This window comes from Rhamphochromis longiceps, linkage group LG23 (genome assembly GCF_057381845.1).
Source record: "Rhamphochromis longiceps isolate RC_006_pf linkage group LG23, R_longiceps_female_GT1.1, whole genome shotgun sequence".
Taxonomy (NCBI): domain Eukaryota; kingdom Metazoa; phylum Chordata; class Actinopteri; order Cichliformes; family Cichlidae; genus Rhamphochromis; species Rhamphochromis longiceps.
In genome coordinates, this window is record NC_140578.1 from 3,746,895 (window position 1) to 3,759,317 (window position 12,423).

Sequence of the window (12,423 nt, forward strand, 5' to 3'; positions counted from 1 at the left end):
GTGTGCCGTGTGTGCTCTAGGAACAAAAGTTACAGCATCATTATTATTTTCTTGCAAACATTTAACAAAAGAAGAAGAAAAAAAAAGAAAAGACAGATTCAAATGAGATAGTCGTTAATTTACACAAATTGAAATCTAGAGGAAGCAACCATTCAAATAAATACAAATATCAACCATAACACATGATTTGTAACCCATCCATGTAACACTTCTGCACTTGCCATTTTATAGTAATGTAGCCTGAAAATGTATTTTTGCCGAGAGCAAACTAAGCAAGAAGTAAAATAAAAGACTTGTGGGTACAAATCAGTTTTCAACAGGTCAACCAAGCATTCCAGAAACTAGTTTAAAAGTAGCCTTTTTTAATATAACTCGTTTCTGTGGCAATAAATTGGTCTGTCTCTGCAACAGGCTGGCCTCGTCTGTCCACCTACATCTTAGCATTGATGCATGAGGTCAAGAAGAAATGTGCACCATCGTGTCCACAGGCAATAATCCAGACCTCAATGTCAAGCCCTTCTCTGCTTCACCAGTTCAGGGTGTATGTATTTCTGGTGAGATATTTGAGCATTATATAACTCACTGTAAATAACTCTCCAGCTCTAAAAAACAAAGCTTAAACTACATAGAAGTTTCTGGGGTTAATTATGGTCAAGCTATTGTCTTCTTCCCTCCAGTCCAGAAATGTGCAATGTAACAATGCAGTGCAATGGTTGTTTTGGCAGTGGTTCCCAAAAAGGCCCGACTGACCACACGAGGACTGCATGGCTCACCTCAGCTCAACAAAGAGCTGGGTACAGCGAGTTCACTTCTCCAATTTTGTATCACTCATCATGCATATGCACATGTGCATAAACACACAAAAAGACCAAGTCACAGACAAGAAAACCTGCTTGCACATGCAGAGAAGGAACTACACATAACCCCACAGATCCCCCTCTCTCACTCACTCACACACACACTTTAACTTCCCCACAAGACCGTCCACAGCAGGTTCTGTATCTTTATATGGACATATTCTGTGAGCAAACTACCACTCTGGGCTTGGAGTCAGACTGAAAACATCAGGGTTTGTATGCTGCGGACATAACCCAAAGAGTACGATTTAAAAAGACAAGGCAGTTAGCAGCCTAACCGAAACTAACCCTCCAGTATTACCATGCAGCGCTTTCTCCAGCGCAATCGTCTCTTCCACCCCCATTCCACCATCTATTTTCTTCCTCTACAACCCTGATGGAGATCTCCACCGCTCATCTCTCCATCTCACTTCTCCCAGCACTCAAGTCTGAGTCACTGCAGTTTTAGCTGCACACGCTCTATCAGGCCTCTACCTTTCAGTCTCATTTTTGCTTTATCTCAACTAAAGCTGCAACTGATAGCATGTGTTAACCAAGTCTTTAGCTTATAGAATTTTACAGGTTTGTCCACAAGTCTGCTTAACCAGATGTTGTTACAGTTACGATGTGCACAAATCGCGACACTGCATGGTCCGTCTTTATCCTCCTATTCCAAAGGGCTTCAGCTATAAGATATATTGTACATTTCTGAGCTTACGTCATTATAGTTAATTTACAGATTTCTGTAAAGGAAAGCTACAACTCAAGAGAGCAGGCTGTAAGGTGACCTTTATTTTCACAGTACCGGAATATTGTTAGTTTAATAAAACATTCAACTTAAAGCCATAAATGACAAGATCAAATAGAAAGTTTGATAGCTGTTAAAATATTTCAATATGGGGTCAAAGTAGAACTTAACAATTACACTACCATTCAGCACAAGTGGCTGAAGGCAGGCTATGTGTAAAGGCCTACATTGATATTTACAGCTACAATGTTGAATCATAACTGTAGTTGCTGATTAGATAATGGAAAGCACTTTGCGTTTTGAAGCACAGCTCGTATTCCCAAGACATAGTAGCTGAAATGCCTTCCAAGGATGCCGAGAGACAAGTTTTGCTCTCGCTGAATGAAGAGCACAGTCGCGCGTACAGCGAAGGAGTGCCCTGAGCACTGCCTGCCTTCTAACCGGAGATGATCTTTCACTGCAGAAAACAGGTCAGGCAACATTGGAGTTTCCCCTTCAGACAGAGTAAGTCTTTGAGAGAGGGACATAAATAGCAATTGTTAAGACAGCCCTGGAGAGTTCACTCTCCTATTGACTGAAGAGTTGAACAGAAGGGAAGTGTGTTGGTGGGTTGTGAGGGACAGTACTGTACACATTTTCTTTCTTACCTCCTTGGCTTCAGCAATACAGTAAGTTTAAAAGCAACAGCTGAGAAAAGGTGCAGCTATCCTATGAATTTGGTGTGTGTGTTCCAGCGTATTTGCCTTTCCCAAACAGCCAGAGGAGAAAAGCATGTCTTGCAGGCATGATCAGCTTAATTCAACAGTTCCTACTGTTCTCCCGCTTAACTGGAAAACCCAGCCGAAGCGTTTCTCACGGACAAGCAACTGTACACTCACTGGAGCTACTCCTGAGGGGTAATGCTAGTTCCCATGGCAACTCCTACACTGGACCTCTAAATACACGGCTGAAAACAGCAGCTGATAGGCTTCAGTGTGTATTCAGAGAGCCCAGTCAAACATGCAACTTTAAAACATTTTTTCTAATCTTACAGCTAGGGCTTGGCAACGAAATGAAAAAGATAAATGGTGCAAAATAACTTCATTAGAAATGAGACGGTGTGAGTCAATAGAACTCACACCATCCATATTTTAACAGACACCATAAAAACCAAAAGACAATAGTAGCGTTGTGCCAAACCAATCGTGCGGTTGGATTATAGCTGGAGCCACGTTGGGTTAGGTTCTCGCACAGAGTATATGAGGGAGAGCTAGCAGGGCACGTGCTAATGTCTGGGCTACTGCACCATACGCACCAGCACGTTACGGGCGCGACTGAGATCAGTGACAAAATGACCAAAATGTTGAGTAGCCTTACTGAACATAACACACCAATGCACACAGCCCAAGGCTCAAAACACGAGGACAGTGTAGAAAAGAAAAGGAATTCTGCCAGCAAGCACAGTCAAAATGTCAGACTTAAGTAGCGGATTAACGTAGCTCACCCTCGTTACCAATTCTGTCCATATACATTTCTCTCAGACGGCACTTTCCCATCTACACAGAGTGTATAGAGACAGTGTAACACTTAACTACCGCATCGATTTGAGGTCAAGTCACATTGGATTCAGACGAGCCTCACTTCATTGAGACACTACTTCACTTCTAGTGTTTTTAACTTATTTTTTCTTCATCCATTTCCCCCCATTTCGCCATAAGCAGCCCACAGCTTGCTGAATGTCAAGTTTGTTTGTTTCTATCTCTCTCCTTTTTTTTTTCCTTTTTTTAAATTTGTGGGGTTCAAATTATTGAAAGTCTATACTATAGAAATGGCAGAGTAGAGCTGTAATATTTTAATTTTGTATTATAATTACACTGAACTGGCCAAAGAATTTGGTTGTACCCATTTCACTGAAGGCTGTGACCGATCTGTCAATTTAACACTGGCCAAATGCCCAAAGATAACGTGATAAAGACATGAAAGACTAAAGCAGGGCGATGACCAAAAATATTTATCACGATATACATTTGAAAATTTGCGATAACGATATAATTCCACAACTTTATTAGTGCAAAAAAAAAAAAAAAAAAAATCAATGTATTTTCACTTAAACAAGCAGCTGTTTTTTTATGTGTATTAAAGTTATATAAAAATGTAACAATGAAAATTCCTTGCTGACATTCTCTGCCATGCTTTTTCTGCCATGTGCGTATGAAAACAAAGGCACTGCGCATGCGCGTTTTACCCATATTCTATCGCTATATTTCATTTTCTTATCGTTGCCCAACATTATACCGGTATTACCGCGAACGGTATAATATGGCCCAGCCCTATGAAAGACCTACCCATCCACTTTTTCATGAAGACTTCGTTGTTGTTTTTTTTAAATGACAAAATGTGAAACAAAATACAAAAACACTTGATCCACATCTGTCCTTTTACAGGCAGTGCATCCTTAGAATTTGAGTTATTAAACAGATAAGTAGACTTCAGCAGGAAAACTGTGTAGAGACTATAAGATTGTGTATTTGCAAGTTGCCCTTTGTTGCTTTCTGCAAAATTTGACTTGCTATATTCTAATAAGGTCCAAAAGTAAAGGTTTTGTATGCAAAAATGAATGCACTGGTGACCTTTAACAATTTTGAAACCCCCAACACAGCAAAACCAGAGTGGAAAAGCCCAGTAACTCACTTTTGATCGTTAACTGAAGCAGAACCATCTCACTCTGCCAACAACATGCTCTAACCAAGGTATTAGTCATTTAGCCAAATAACCATTAACTCACAAGGAACATGAGAGAGGTGGGGGGTGGAGTAGCTACTGATCCATCTTATTTAGTTGAATGCAAGGCTTTACCTTGCATTAACTAACAGCTTTGCATTTAGTCAAAAAGACAAGATGTGCCAAGTGCATGCAGAGTAAATGATTCCTTAAAATTTCTCCGAGCACATCAAAAAGGAAGCTATATCCACTTAAGCTCAGTGCTGGGAAAGACTAAAACGCTGGAGGCTGTAGTTACTGTACAGGAACTGAATGAGTAACTGTCAAGTGGCTGTATTCACCTTGAAGGAATTTAAGAACCTAACCTGATGACCAGTGCAGCCATGTTTTGGCTTTTTCCTCCTGTAGAGTCAAAAGGCAGTCTAGTTAAGGTCACCATTCATTAAAATACAAGAGCAAAAAGTACTCATATTTACTTGAGAATTTATATTTTGTTACCCCATACCTCTTAGGCAAGATTCACACAGATATTGCTTCAATGCTAGACAGTGGTCGGGGATCACTGTTGGTGCGATCATCACACTGACAACATTCATTCATTACATTTAACACAACTAACAGTTAGCATTAGCCAGCTTAATGCCTGTACACTGTAAACAGATTACTCAGTGATCATCTTCAGTTTGAGATTAAACTGCACAGACACCAACACTGTTCCCAGGATATTTTTTATAATGTGGTAGCAGCCATGCTGGAGCAATATGAATAAAACAAAATTCGACTGGCTGACTCGTGCATCGGTGCTTGCAAAGTTGAACTTGGCAGCGCAAAGCAGAGCAACAGATACACAATTCAGTTGGGCAGCACATGACACACTTCATTTAACGTGACCGAAGACTGAAACACCCACAACATTTCAACCATACACCAAGCTTTAATCTGGACAAACTAGGAGAGTTTCTTACATCATGGCTGCACAGAGCACTCACTGGTGAACAAACTATTCAACATCCCTCATATACTGAGGGACGTTTATCCCATCTTTACTCTAAAAAAATAAATAAATAAATAATAATAATTAAAGAAAAAAAAATCTCCATGTATGAGTCATTTAGGGCTGCAACGATTCTTCGACACAGTCGATGACGTTGACTATGATTACGCAGAATTTTATTGTTGTGACATCAATTCTCAATGGGTCACTTTTAGGGAGTTTGTGCGTCGCATTGATATCTTGTTTATGTTAGTATAGTAATGTTTGTGTTTCTACGGTAATGTTTGAACAGCAATGTTAATGTTTGCATCTGTACAGTAATGTTTATGTTAGCTTACCTGTCAAACGTCTCAGGGTGATGCTTGCTAAGCTAACACCATTTCAGTTTCATTAGCTGAAATGTGACAGTAAAACATTAAACAGAAGTAGCTAATTAATAACTAATAGTTAATATTAGGTAGTTAATCTGGGTGGGACTAATATATAGTGAATGCTACATCGTTTCCAATTCTGTTTTGTTCTGTTTAACTAGTAGGCATATCAGTGAGTTTGTCCTGAAAAGAGACTCTTGCACCTCTCAAATGGATAAAGTCATGACAGTGAGCATCTTTAGCATGGTTATCAGAAGCTAGGAGCATCATCTCAAAGATGAGAGCGAGCCTCACTTCAGAGGATGTTCACTGTAATCGTGAATTCATGAACTGAATCATCTATAAACTTCTTATTTTGGACTGGGGGGAATAAAAATAAAAAAAATAAATAAAAATTCAGCTTTAGTTGAACTTATGGACAGAAGCCATTTTTAGTTTCCTATTTGCACATTATTTTCTCATTTAAAACAATTCTAGCACTTACCCAATATTACTTAATATTTTTATACATTACATTTTTTATTCTGACGGTCCTATTGAGCAATGTTAAAAATACATTTGATATTTTCAAATTCACACACTTCCTGGGTAATTACTGTAATTTGCTGTGGGACGAGAAAACAGGGCAATATTCACAGGTGGGCAGAATTGAGCCTAAAACAGGAGGTTTGCCCACAGGAAACAGATAAATGTTACTGAAACGATCGAAATAATCTTTAGTTGCAGCCCTACAGTCATAAATGTCAATACTAAAAGAGTGACAAATGGCTAATATTGACCAATATAACTTCCCAACTGAAATATTCAGATGTTTCCCTATAACTTGTTCTGATTGAATGCAGTTAGGTAGACCGTTAAAGGGAGAGTACAGTAGATCCTAAAGTGAACAGGTGCATTGCCCTTGCAGGTGCACATAAAATACTCCGAAGACAAGGCTGCTAATCCTTTCTTAATTAACTTGATTGCACAACTCTGTTGCTTGTGAAGCTCGCACACAAGAATTTCACTCACATGTGCTGTACCAATGTACCTGCACATGTGATGTGACAATAAAAGTGATTTGATTTGATTCTTGAGTTGTGACAGCAATAAATAAAATGTACCAAATCATTTTTACATCTTGAGAATGCATTGCTACAAGTATAAGTTTAACTGAAACACGAGCTGATTCAGAATTTACACAATAAAATACCATTTACCCAACTTTAGCCGGCTGACTTAAGGTGTCACTACAGTATCCGAGTTGCCATAGCTAAAATGGTTCATTTCAAACAATGGATAAACTGAGGCGCTGCATCAAGGATGAGTACAAAATAAATAAGGAATTATCTGAAGTTCATGATGATGCTGCTCGTGTCCAGTCCAGAGCTGATTTTAGCGCCAGTCCAAATCAAACCGATACTGTGGCTCTGTAGTTTTAGATAGCAGCATTGCACAGTGAGTGACAGCAGTGCACCTGGAGTTTTGCACATCTAGAACTCAGAAACCAGTTGTTTGCTTCCACTAACAATAAAAACAAAAAGCAATGTAAGCATGCATATGTTCTGCCTCTGGTGTGTCACATCTCATTAACCACAGGAAAGAAGAAGAAACAACCTTAAATTTTCCTTACACTTAAAAAAAATAAATAAATAGGAAAAATAAATAAACCCACCATGCCCTAGTTAAAAATGCAGACAGACTTGTGGGCACCACATACCAGACACCTGCCAGGCCATTCCTCTAACCAACTGCTAATACATTTACAGCTACATGTGTACTTCAAAGACTGTTCCAGTGACCGTCATTTTTCACATGCCTTCCAAATAAGAGGCTGACTGGAAGGAATGGGTAAGGGGAAAGGGAACCCGAGTCTCCCGTCCTCCGTTTGTAGGGTTGAAATGTGTCTGCATAAAACAAGTGGACTGTAAAAGCACATCAAGATCTTCGCTGAGAGAAAGAATGAGAAAGAGACAGAAAAGGAGAGGGGCAGCAAGCTCAGGATCTCTATTCCAGTTTTGAGAAAATTCCTGGCATACTTTTCCTTCTAAAGGACTTGCATGTCAATTTAATCATTCTGCCTATTTTGGTTCCCATTTAATCAAAACACTTGTTGTACTGGAAGAGCAGCATTTCTCACTAGACAGAGGTTTCGTAGTTCACAATCACTCAAGTAATTGTGATTCGTCTTCAACTTCACTTCCTTCTTCCTAGGCCAAGACTTTGTCAGGAACTTGTCTACAGCAAATTTGTTGCTGTGTAAACATGCAAAAAAAGCTTGCCTTTTTAAGTAGCTGCACAAGCATTACATGTGTGCATAAATACCAAAAGGAACAAGGAGGTAGTTATGTAGAAAGTGCTACCTACAGATATTTACTTAATTCTAGTGATTTCTCAAGAACGTCAGCAAACTGAAACTAGTTCTTTGTGTAAGTGCCACAGCTGCTCATGAAATACAAACCATTCATAACCGTGCCCAACAATGATGTGCTCTATTGAAAATGATCAATATTTTGATTGCTATGTGTCTGACATAATTTAATGGTTCTATAAGGCAGGTAGGCGGGGCCAGAAGGACTGGGCGGTCTTTCACAGGCCTGAATGCCACATAACTGCCGAAACTCCGGGTGTGCCAACATCAGTTTGCTAAACTAACAAAGCTGCCAGACAAACAGTGCAGAACTACTAACACCTACCTGTTGTGTCTTTGAACTACACTGTGAAACTCAAGCTTCCTTCTACCAGGTACAAGAGCTTAGGACTGCATATGTACACATCTGGGGGAAAAAAAGCTAAGCAGGATGGCTGATGAAGTACAGGCATAGCAGCACTCATGACATAAAGTGGACTAATAAATCCTTTTACAACAGAACACATGGATCATTGGGTCTATTATGGTCGTCTGTGACGGACTACAGACGCTGCTTACCAAAAGGTCCAGCCTAGAAATGCTTGTTAAAGTAATTATTCAAATTTTACTAAGCAGAGGGCCAGGTAACTGTTGGGTCTATGATATTACACAGCCAAATCTTAGCAGTGTTCTCCCAGCAGATGGGAGCACTCTTCCTTACTTCTATGATGGCAAGATCTAAATAAGATCGTCCAGTGACAGCGATGGAAATCTGCAGTTCTCTCCTGTATTTTGTTGTGTCCAAGTAAACTGGAGCATAGCCATTTGACCGGAGCAATGTGCAACCACTTTCTGCACAGGTGTGTGGACGTTAACCTGCTGGCACAAGCACTGATAATGTTGACAACACTCAGCAAACAAATCGGACATTATGTATGCAAAGTAGGGCAGCGCAATATGGCCAAAAATATTTATCACGATATACATTTGAAAATTTGCGATAAGGCACTGCGCATGCGCGTTTTACCCACATTCTATCGCGATATTTCATTTTCTTATCATTGCCTAACATTATACCGGTATTACCGTGAACTATATAATATGGCCCTGCCCTAACGCAAAGTACGACAGATTCAAGCAAAATTTGAAATACAATTTGATTAAAGAATGTGATCAATGGTTTAAATAGCTTTCAAGTATGGATTTAACCTCATCTACTGGACTGCAGTTTTCACAAAGACACAATCTCTCCAGTGTGTCCTGGGTAGAGTTGCCAGAAAGAAAAACCCTAAGATATTAATACTAAAATGTTCAACAATAGTGATACAAACAGTGCTCTCTTTGCCAGGTGGCACATAATTTTACACGGTACTAGTGGTGCAACGAATCAAAAATCTAATGGTTCGGACCGGATCACGGTTTTAAGTCATGGATCGGATCAATTTTCGGATCAGCAAAAAAGAAAAAAAAAAAGACAGACAACTTAAGTATGTTTTGCCTATTAAAAACATTCAACTCAAGACTCATTCCACCCAATTATATAAAAACAAATTAAGGTGCAATATAGGGCAGTACAGGGCTTTGTATCTACCACTCCGCTGTGATATAATGAGCGGTCACGCAGCTTTCCGCTGACCTGGAGGTCCACCCGTTTGTAGTTGGGCAACAAAAGATGCCTGGGACAGTTCAGCCATAACTTTTCCTGCTCATATATGCTTGGAACGATCTTGTCACTGAAGTGGACGCGCAACAGGATACCATAGCGTGGCTCAAGCACGTTCATCACAGTTTAAATCCCTTGTTTTGCACAAGGAAATACGGCCTCCCGTCTGCAGCTAAACACCCCAGTAGCTTTTGTAATAGCTTTAGCCCGGTCGGACTGGGCAGCAAAGGGCTGCTTAAATACCGCAAACTCCTCTGCTCCTCCACTTGGATCGCTAGCGCTGACCATAACTATCGCTTGACAGACCTACCACGCGCACCATACACACACTTTTTTTCCTTCTTTTTTGAATCTTCGAATCACGTGCGTGCCGAACCGTGGAGTGGGATCGGTTCGGATTACGGATCAACCGTGATCCGTTGCACCACTACACTGTACCATGGCAGACCTTCCTCTCACCAACAACCAAAACACTCAATGTTCATCACAATGAACACTACTTTAAGAGAAATTTTAAGAGATCAGTAAAGTTCTTATTTCAACAACATTGAAGTAATAAACAGTTTATAAATGTTAACCTGGCCAACACACATAGTTAGCAGGGTAATTGCTAATAGTTACCAATGACCCATTGGCTACATTAGCCACCAGTTATCATTAACGCAGCGGTCGGCAGACTATAGTCATGGATGGAATATCAAACTGTGGCAGCTCAGACTGTGATCAAATGGAAATCTGGGAGGGTTGCTGGCTGTACAGAGCAGCGGGGGAACCATGGCAGAACTGAGTCAAGAGTCCAGAGTGTGAGGAACTAGTCCAAGCAAATAAGGAGTGATATCAGATGGACAAGCGACTGTTTTTACGTGCTGTCGTTAGAAACAGCGACGGTAAACCCAGCATGTGGCTCTGCCGTCCGCTTGTTTATTTTCCACATAAACCTTTCAAAATAAAGCTGAAGATCCTGTTGAGATTTTTCAAAATAAACTGAAATGATGACAAACAGAAGGACCAGTCAAAGAAAATCGAGGACCTTATTTCTAAACGAGGGGCTAGCATGGACATGGTTGGTTATGAAAAGTCTGACACGGACCAGAAAACTGTACTATGCAAATTATGCAGGAAACCGGTCCCCACCTCAGACTCAAACACGACAAACCTCTTCTGCCACCTACGCAAGAATCACGTGAGAGTATGGGGAGAGTTTACGGATGAGAAGCAAAAGAGCCGTCAGGTGCTAGAAACAAATAAACCTTAGGCTTTTCCCCGCAGCACGCCATGTAATAAATACAAATAAAGAAAATGGCAGCCATTACAACTTGTGTCTAAAAGTGTATAGTTTCACGCAACGGTCAAAACACGTTACTCCAGGTACACGACGACCAGCTGAAAACACTTCACGCAAGTCAAGTTGCCTGAGATTCACAGAATTTACTGAGAATGTAAAATGTTTGTGATATATATCGCTGTCGGAACGATAAATGTTTAAAATCGGGATATGAGATTTCACTGCATCCCTTCAGTGCAGATCAGTAGAGGCTATACTTCAAATTACTCCCACATAATGAGCTACCTACAACTCAACACCATAGTTGAGGGTGGGAATGTAGATCAACCAGTATCAGGAGCTTTGCTTTCCCAATACGTTCTCCCTTTATGACAACAGAGAAGATAATAATCTGACAATGTGATAATGAGATGAGCAAAGAGACACTTGGCTCAGCATTTTGATCAAAATGCTAATGCACACATGCACCAAGTAAAAATGGCAATGTAAAACTTGGAAAACATAGTTGGGGTTTAGAACTTTTGGTTTTTATTAAAAACAAAAAACAAAACACAAATGAATGCCCTTATAGTCGGCCAAAAGTACATTTCTTAACATTTCATTGTCTCAGCAGTGAATTAAGAAAAGCACTGCAAATTCATCAAAAATTAAAAGAGTAAGTTGCAACCAAAATCATTTACTTTCATCTTAATTCAAAGTTGATAAAAATGAGGTTTACTGCAGTGTGACCACTGCTGTTTACATTTCCACAATTCAAAGACAAACTCAAAACTGATTAACCAGTACGAGTATCTGAATACTCAGCTCCACATACAAGTCCTCGCTGTAACAACTGTCTATATCCTGCTAACAGCTGTGACATGCTGTCAGGGAAGCTGGTTTTATCACAGCTGACTGCCAAGTGCAAGTGAACTGTAAGTAGATCCAAATTCTAGGTGGGTGAATGTTAAAAACAAACAAAAGAATGACTGGTAGTTGATACTGTTATGCCACATTTCCAGAAATTAAGCTGATACGGATGACTTAACCACCATTCAGTACTGCTAGACATACATTTGCAGTATTTGAGAATCCAGGAAGGAAACACTGCCTTCAGCAATGCTATTATGGCTTTGACTATAGCTGATAAACCAGAGGGCATCCCCTACCATGGCCCACAACTGTATAAACACACAGATCTCTCTTTTGGGTCATTTTATCCTGTGTGTGGGTTGTTCATCTGTACTGTCTGCAGTTTTGTTATTTCTACCAAACCCAGCCATGCCAGCCGTTACCTTGGCAGCAGCTAACAGGGATACAAATAAATATGGCTAACAAAGGGCTTATCTGCTTGGCTTACTGTAAGCCTTACTAAGAGAAACCATAATAGGCGTAGGTAGGCTGTATACATGAAACATCCTTGGGTGTTGCCAAAAAACAAATACTCATTAACCCAGATACTACCAACCTGTTTGTGCAGTGCGTGCATTGACAGATGAAGTGTGTGTTCAGTGTATG

At 40.1% G+C, this 12,423-nt stretch overlaps 1 protein-coding gene across 3 annotated transcripts in view; it reads right to left on the bottom strand.

Annotated features, from left to right (window-relative positions):
* The window catches only part of LOC146641012 (guanine nucleotide-binding protein G(q) subunit alpha-like), a 35,667-nt gene that overhangs the window by 17,456 nt on the left and 5,788 nt on the right, over positions 1-12,423 (bottom strand). The window lies entirely within an intron of this gene.